An 8,635-nucleotide genomic window follows, 5' to 3' on the forward strand; every position below is an offset into this window, starting at 1 on the left:
TGAAAGGTAACCAGGGGTGTCATGAGGCATTGAAATTTTTAATTAGAATCTAAAGCAAAGTAAATTTCACTCCCCCACTCCCAATTCACCTTACCCTTCAAAATCAAGTATTCTCTGTCAACCTCTCAAAACACACACACAAATAAATTTATATAAGCTTAGCATTATCATCGATACTTTTTTATCCTTACATTTACTGTAAAAGTAACGAGGTTGCAACATTTTTTTAACTTTCCATAGGAAGTTATCAACCTGAAAAGGTGGAGAAACATTGATCTACACTTAAAGAAACTAAAAATTAACTTAGCTATAGTGAATATAGCTATATTTGCAGCCAATTTTTGTCTGTTTCATTTGAAGTGAACACTAATAAATACATTACAGCAGTCAGCCCAGTTGTAGCTTAGAACATGCTGGCCATTTCAACCAGAATAGCAGAGATCCTCTTGTCAGATTAGTGCACATTGTAAATAGCAACTTGCAATAGCTCAGAGGAAAAAGTCTTCAATGTTCACCTCTTGTAACACCCAAAGGCCTTGCTTCTGATGGGGAAAAATATCCTTTTCTATTAAAAATTCCATTTTCCTAGGAGCTATGTCAATTTCTTGTGATCTATGGCAAGAAGCTGACCAGCTCCTGGTCAAATTGCCCATATGCTGCAGTGTGCTGTAGGTGTCACGGCCACTGTATTTTTATATCAAGTTTAAAATAAACTGAAAACAAGATACATAGAAAAGACTATGGGCCAGATTGTCTCCATCTGTGTGAAAAGCAAAGGGATGGAACTTTGGGTTGTAAGATTTTCATATACATTGTTCCACTGATGGAGTTACGTTTCATCTCCTACCCCCACAGGGAAAAGCAACTTCCTACCAATAGATCTGGCACTTGGCAGCCCCCTTCCTCCGAAGCTCCTTGCCTGCATGGCTCCAATGGACTGGTATAGCAATAAAAACAATATAGGTATAAAAGCATGAAAAAAAAAATCACAAGACATAGATCTAGCCAGGGAGAGCTGGCTCTGTCTAAAGAATAGATTGCAGTGCCACAACATGGCTGCAACCCTTTGATTTCTTGGCTGTTTCTGACACATCATTATATTAGCATGTTGAAATTAAAGGATCAAGAAGGTCCCTTATCAGAAGTGACGGAACAATCCCTTATTTCTATCACATGCACCTGCAATTTGTATTTTTTTTTTTAGAAGCATTGGAAGGTCCAAGAAATCAAGCCATCTGATTGGCTGATGCCAAATTGATTTCCTGTCAACAATACTCTGACCTTCTGCATTGTCTATTTCTACGTATGATTCTGCAGAGACCAATAACTATATTGTTAGGTTGGGAGTTGTGTTAACCACTGCCATTTCTTCTGTATAAATGTAAGAAATAATCGAGCTCCTTTATGGAATAGATAGCTGAAACAATAGAGACCACCACTCAAAACACCAGCCATGCAGATCAGGTCAGAAACTGAGCTACATGGGAAGAGAGGTTTTGAAGTGTATTGTTTGTTGGAGTAGGACTTGTGGCGGGGGGAAGAAACCCACAGAAGCAGACAGAGAAGGCAGCCAAGGCACAGCCAAAGATGCGCTTACAGCCTGACGCTGACAAAAGCTAAGAGACAGCACTTTTGGGTTGAGTGCTGGCTGGGCAAAAGGCTTGGGACTGTGAGCAAAGAAACTGTCGCCAGCTGTTTGATTTCTTTTGTGTTCAGGAAAACTGGACTTTATGTGCATTCTTTGTAAATAAGCAGGCGTGCATCAAAGAAATACCTGGCTCCATAATTTATTTCTTTTCCTAACAGAATCAACTCACAAGACCCCAAATGTTAGCTAATCACTTGGCTCAAAAGGCATAACCACATGTTATTTTTGTATGAGCAGAGCAGGCTAAGATCTCTCCCCCCAGGAAATTAAAAAAAAGAAAGAGACTAGGAAAAAAACAGAAAAGAAAGGGCAGAAAGTTGAAAAACTGTAAACACAATATTGATATTAAGGAAAAGTACCTCCAAGTCTTCTTTGATTATAAGTTCCCTTTGACCTTCAGCAAAACTGCTACTCTTATCAAAATCTGCAAGGAAAACTTTATCATCCGCATCTAGCAAAGCAACATAATTTGTTAATAGTAAATGAACAGTTCCTGTGCGGTGTTCCACCTTTCTATTGTGTGGCTGAATTAACCCTTTGTTCCCCAGAGCAGGATTACTCAGAGGGATGCCCTGATCCCTCCAAATAGTGGTAAAGCTGCTCAACTGCAGGCTTTGTTGCCACTGCGATCAGGTTTCCTTCCCCCTTGTCTGTCTGTCTGTCTGTCTGGGATACACACAATATCCTTGTCTTTCACACATATACATACTACAACATCCTTGTTGTGAAAACACACACACACACACGGTGCAAGTCACGGGTTTGAATCTTCTCTAATACCCTGCTTTCTAGAATTTCTCTCCCAGCCAGGCTGCAGGATTAAATGGAACTGAATGTAAAACACACAAACCTATCAAAATGTTACGTGGGTGCAGGTCTCCATGGCCTAATTCCAAAGAGTGCAGATCTCTCACTGCTTCCAAGAGTGTCTTGAGGATGTCATGATTATTCACTCCCTGTACAGATTTGCTCAGATGATCCTCAAGGTTGCTCTCACAGAAGGAGAGGCAGAAGAGCTGGCAGTTGCCATGAGTCTCAGTCCCATGAAGTTTTACCATATGTCTGTTTCTATGGCAGTGACTGAGACACATGGATTCTTGTTTAGCCTTATCACTGCCAAGAAGGAATCTCTTCACAGCCACCTCTTTCCCTGCATGGAACCCCAGGTAGATGCCTCCTTCAGAGATGCTCTCAATGCATAATACTCATCAAATACGATGTTGAGTTTTCCAATCTGAGGGGAATTTATACCGTGAAGACGCCGTAGTGCTCTCCCCAGCATTTGCTGGTGGGTGCCCACTCTTTAGGAGGCTGACTATTAGTAGCCGTTGCACGGTATTTGAGCAGCAACACCACCATTTCATTGTTGTAGTTCTCTTTGGCAGCAAAAACGTCACTACCATCTGCCCTGGCTCCGTTCTCACATAACAGCTTGGCTATTTCCTCATGGTTGTTTTCCACAGCTACCTTCAGCGCTGTTTCGCCATCATTGCCCATGGCGTTAACATCAACTTTGCTTGTCTTCAGTAACAATTCCACCAAATCCTGACTTTGCCTCTCTGCTGCCAGGATGAGTGAAGTCTTCCCATTTTCATCTCTTCCAGTAACGTCAGCGCCACAGTCCAGCAGAAAGGAGACGATCGATTCTATATTCTTGTTTTGTCTAAGTATGGTGTTCCTCTTCTGAGGCAGCTGTAACGCGTGGATCAAAGCGTTCCTGCCAAAGTTATCACAGGCATGCACGCTGGCTCTCATCTCTTTCACGAGGGTTTTCACAGCTGAGAGGTGGCCTTTCCTGGCAGCATCCATCAGGGCTGTTTCCCCGCCTTTGTACATTTGTCTTTGTTGTGTACTGACTATCCGGCCCAAATTCACATCCCTCTCTTTCTCATCCGAGAAATTCTCATACAAGAATTTCAAGGCCTTCTCCCTCCCATACCAAGCAGCCTCCATAAAGGCCGTGAAGCCGTTGTTATCCTTCTCATTGATTTCTGACCCCTTAGAAAGAAAGAGCTCCAAAAGGTTCACATTCCCCACTATGCCTGCTATAATAAAGGAAGTGGCACCATTGTCCTTTCTGGCATGTGGATCAGCACCCTGCTCCAGCAGAAAGCTAACGATCTCCTCCTGATCAGCCTGTACAGCACTGTGCAGAGGTGTCCAACCACCTTCTACCTTGGAATTGACATTTGCACCTTCCTCCAACAGCTGCCGGACTGTCTTTACTGAACCTTTTTTGATAGCCTCATCTAACTGAGACGCTGTGGCTGCTGCTGTTCCATTTCTGCAGCCGTTTGGTGCCGCTGGCTGGCTGTTGCCTGTGGCCTCCATGAAGGATAAATCAGTGGCTGTGCCCTTTGCTCCTCTTTGTCCCTTTCATGAGCAGTTTTTAGAACAAAATTTATTTCCCATACAATCGAACTGGGAAGAAGGACGTGGATCTACATCTGCCTTTGATGAGAGCTGCACACAACGCTTCACTGTGCAGTCCTGAAGATTCCCTCAGGAGTTTTTTTCAGCTATTTCATCTGGTTAACAGAAAAAGTAGCATCTCCTGTTAACTTAATCCCGGAGTTTACAGTTACAATAAGTGTTCTTTACAGCCATCCCCACTCTACTCCCCTCCCCTGTACTCAAGACTTATAATTATAATGAATTCATGGGAACGGAGCGGAACTCATGTTTTCTAATCTAAGGGACTAAGATGAATACTATTAAACTCATTTTCTTAATCCTGGATTAGTGCCCAAATCCCAAGAGGTGAAAACCTACTGTGCAATAAATGCTGTATTATGTAACCCCCTAAATGGATAGATCAATACATTCAGAGGGAGCGTGGAGTTGTCCCTTGCTTTCGAGTGGGGAGGGAGGCCACTCCACCTCACTACAGGAAGACAACAAGTTTATAGGGGAAACTCCGGACCTCTGGGCAGGGCAGAGCCACAGCCAGTCTTTAGCCTGCAATCGCCTGGCTGGGGCTGACAGCAAGGAACAGTCTGGGGGGGGAGGAGGAGCTCTGGCCCTCTGGGTGGGGCAGAGCCACAAACAGTCCTTAGCCCAGCACCTCCTGGCCCAGGCAGACAGGAATTAACAGTCTACGAAGGAGCTCTGGGCAGCTGGGTGGCTAAATTCTCTGTAAACTGCACAGCCGCGCAGCAGCCTATTTAGCACCGTGCAGGTACTCAGGGAACCCAGCCCTGGCCCAGACCTGCAGCGGCCGGGACACCATTCCCCTGGCCCCAACTCAGCCCTGGACCTGCCACACACCCCAATCCCCTATCCCAGCCCTGAGCCCCTCATCCCTGGCCCCTCCCCAGAGCTCGCACCCCCAGCCGGAGCCCTCACACTCCTGCACCCCAACCCTCTGTCCCAGCCCTGAGCCCCCTCCCACACTCCGAACCCCTCGGCCCCACCCCCACCACATGAATTTTGTTATGTGCACCAATATAGAGGTGACATGTCACACATCACCTCCATATTGGTGCACATAAGAAAATTCATTCCACACTAGTGTGGAAAAAAATTAGAGGGAACACTGCTGAGTGGGGCAGAGCAGGGAGCATGCTTGTGCCTAACCCTCTTGGCTAAGGCAGCCAGCAAACAGTCTCTCAGGCAGGGGTAGTCAGTAGTCGGACCACAGTCCAAATCTGGACAGCCAGATGCTTTTCAGTGGACACCGGGGCAGAGGTGACGTGTGGGCAGGACACACAGGGTCATATGTCCTCCCCCCCTCACATTTCTCCAGACGCCTCTGGCAGCCGTGCTCTCAGTGTGTCACTGCAGCCTGGGGAGGGAGCAGGGTGGCTGGCTGAGCTCCTCCCCCCCATGGAGCTGCTTCCTCTTCTCTGCAGCTGGAGTCCCAGCGCTGCTGTCTACTTCGCAGAACATCCAGACCAGCGTGCGTGGGGGGGGGGGGGGGCGGCAGGGGGGGCACTCTCAGGCACAGAGATTGGAGCGGGGACAAGGCACGGGGCAACCCCTCAGCAGGAGAGGGGGTGGAACAGGGCATGGACCAACCCCATGCGCAGTGTCCCCTTTTTCCTTTTGGAAATATAGTCACACTGCGCTGAGGATGGGGGGCACATGACCTTCCAGAACCTTTCATCTGTGCCCCCCCACCCCACTAGCCACAGCTACATGCTGCCTCTGCATGCAGGCTGAAGCTGAACTGGGGCTGGAGCCATGCGAATCCATGCTTGTGTTCTGAGTGGTCCCTGGTGTCGACCCATCCCACCCCAGTCTCGTGCCCCCCCCACCCAGGAGCAGTTCCTGGAGCCTGCCCACCCACCCTGATCTCACACCCCTGAGCCAGCCCTGCCATAGGTGCCAACTCTGTGGGTGCTCCGGGGCTGAAGCACCCACGGGGAAAAAATGGTGGGGGCTGAGCACCCACCAGTAGCCTCCCTATCAGCACCTCCCCCTCCCCCAGCGCCTTCTGCCCACCAGTGGGTGCCTCGCCCTCCTTCCCAGCGCCTCCTGCGATCAGCTGTTCCGCAGCATACAGGAGGCTCTGGGAGGGAGGGGGAGGAGCAAGGATGCAGCAAACTAGGGGGAGGGGGAGGAACTGGATGGGAAGAGGTGGGGTGGGGGTGGAGCAGGGATGGGGGCAGGAAGAGGCAGGGTGGGGCCTTGGGGAAAGGGGTGGAGTGGGGGCAGGGCCTGAGGCAGATCCAAGGGTCAAGCACTGCCCAGCACTTTGGGAAGTCGGCACCTGTGGTCCCCACAGCACCCCCACCCTGGCCTCATGTGCTCTTCAGCCCACGCACCCAGCCCCAACTGGCCTCTTTCCCTCCACAGTCCGCCTCCAGTCACCTGCTTCTGCCACATCCTGGCCTCCTGCCATCTCCCCAGGGCTGCTATCTGGAGTCTCCTTGGTCCCTCCCACTACCCAGAGCCTCCTTCCTGCCCCTCTGCTATCCCAGCCCCGAAAGGGGCATCGCACTGCTGGCTGGATCATAATCCAACAGCTTCACCTCCTAGCTACGAGCTCAAAGGTACTCACGCATTCACACCCTGCTTTGCTGCCCAGGTCCTTGCCCATACCCATTCCTCCATCCTCATTCTCCCCACCGCATCTCTGCTACTTGGCTCAATTGGGAGCACGGAGGAACACTGCAAGAGGGGCAAAGGGTAAGCAGCAACATCAGATGACTCCGGCCCCAGCCCCTTGCGTCCCATTTTCAGTTGAGGGAAATAAGGTCACCTAACTCTCCAGGCAGAGCGGACGGGAAGCTGGCAAACAATCGGGGAGCTTGTGGGGTTAACGGGACAGACCACAAGCAACACACAGGCCCAGGGGTGGCGTTGGCAGCAGGGGGTTCCACCGGGTCCCAGCCCAGGGGGTTAAAAGTGGTGGATGGGTGTGCCACTGGGTCAGTGGGGGTCTACCCACAACACGCTGACTCACTCTCTGGCAGCAGAACCGGATTGGAGTCTGGTCCCCCGGGCTACTTCCTACCACAGTCTGTGGCAGAAGTCTGGGTGTAGGGCCCCGTGGTCCAAACATCCTTGTCTCCTCGGGGTACTTGCCCACTGGCAGCTCCTTGGGGCCCTTGTCTGCCTCCCCTAACTGCAAGGCATTGGTCCACTCAGGGGCTGGGCTGGGATCTTGCAAAAGCTCCCTAGAAGCCACATCCTCTCCCTCCCATGACTCAGCAGCAACTGAGCTCCAGGGCTCTCCTTTTCTTGGCTCTCCTGCAGAGTGTTGCAAATATAGGAGTACACTGAACAGCAATGACTTTTGACATTACTGTAGGGCATGGGGAGACCTCCCCTTTGAAACCTTTGCCCGAGGAGCCCTACCTCTGCAACCCTATCCCTATCTAGAGGGCCCTACCCTTTGGAACCCTAGCACTAGCCTAGGGAGCCCTCCCCTCAGGAACCCGATCCTATCCTGAGAAGCCCTAAAATATGGGACCCTGACCTACCAGGGGCAGTGAGTTATATGGGCCCATGGTGCCTGTGCTCCAGCAATATTCAGAGCACAGGGACCCAGCTCCACCAATGTTCAGGGCAGGGTCTGTCCCCCAGCCCCGCCCTGCGTCCCCCGAGCGTCCCTACCTGTGGCGTAGGCAGCCTATGGCTGCCCCCTGCAGGTCCCCTGCGCACTGCCCTGCCGGCTCCCAGCATCAACTGCTGCCGCAGGGTCCTAGTGCCCCCCAAACACTAGTGCCAGGGCAGGCTGACCCAACCTGACCCTGACCCTGCCCTTCCGCCTCGGACAGACGGACTCTTCCCTTTTCCAGCGGGACCCTCCACCAGCAGTCACCGCTCCTGCCCCATGCTGGGCAAGGGGCAGCCCCATCCCCCACCCCCAGCAAGGCTACAATGAGGGGCAGCAGCAAGGAAGAAGGCGCACACATGATGGCAGTTCCACCCCACCCCACCCCATCAAAAGGGAGGCAAGGGGGCTTCCTGGGCCTGAGAGGGGCCCTAGGACTAAGTGCAGTGACAGTGGTGCAAGGTGCGTGTGCTGCTGGGGGGGCCCCTCCCCCAGAGCTTGCTGCTGCCAGTAGGGGGGGCTGGGGAAAGTCCTCTTCTCTGGCCCCAGCCGGGGGCAGCCTGCCTCCACCCCAAAACTCCTCAGCCTCAGCCCCACCCCACCACAGAGCCCATACCCCCAGCCAAAGCCCTCACCCCTCCCTCTCCCCAACCCTCTGCTCCAGCCCTGAGCCCCCCCTTGAACCCCTCATCCCAACTCACCCCAACCCACCTGAGCCCCCATCACCATGAACCCCTCATCCCCAGACCCAGCCCACACCCCAACCCTCTGCCTGAGCCCTTCCCACATCCAGGGGTGAAAGTAAAATACAGCTCTTACCAGTACCGGTCCCACTCTTCCCCCTCCCCCGGAAGGGGCGGGGCCAGGGGTGGAAGTAAGTTACATTTCTTACAGGTACAGTCCAAACACAAGCAACCCACCTCCCCTAAATGCTTCATGGATCCCTCCCATTGCATGACTTAGCTATAGAAAATAAAGCTACTATT

At 51.6% G+C, this 8,635-nt stretch overlaps 1 pseudogene; it reads right to left on the reverse strand.

Moving 5' to 3' along the window:
• Positions 1-841: 841 nt before the first annotated feature.
• LOC125641305 (2-5A-dependent ribonuclease-like) lies at positions 842-4,397 on the reverse strand (annotated as a pseudogene).
• Between the last annotated feature and the right edge of the window lie 4,238 nt (positions 4,398-8,635).

Source organism: Caretta caretta, chromosome 8, assembly GCF_965140235.1.
Source record: "Caretta caretta isolate rCarCar2 chromosome 8, rCarCar1.hap1, whole genome shotgun sequence".
NCBI lineage: Eukaryota > Metazoa > Chordata > Testudines > Cheloniidae > Caretta > Caretta caretta.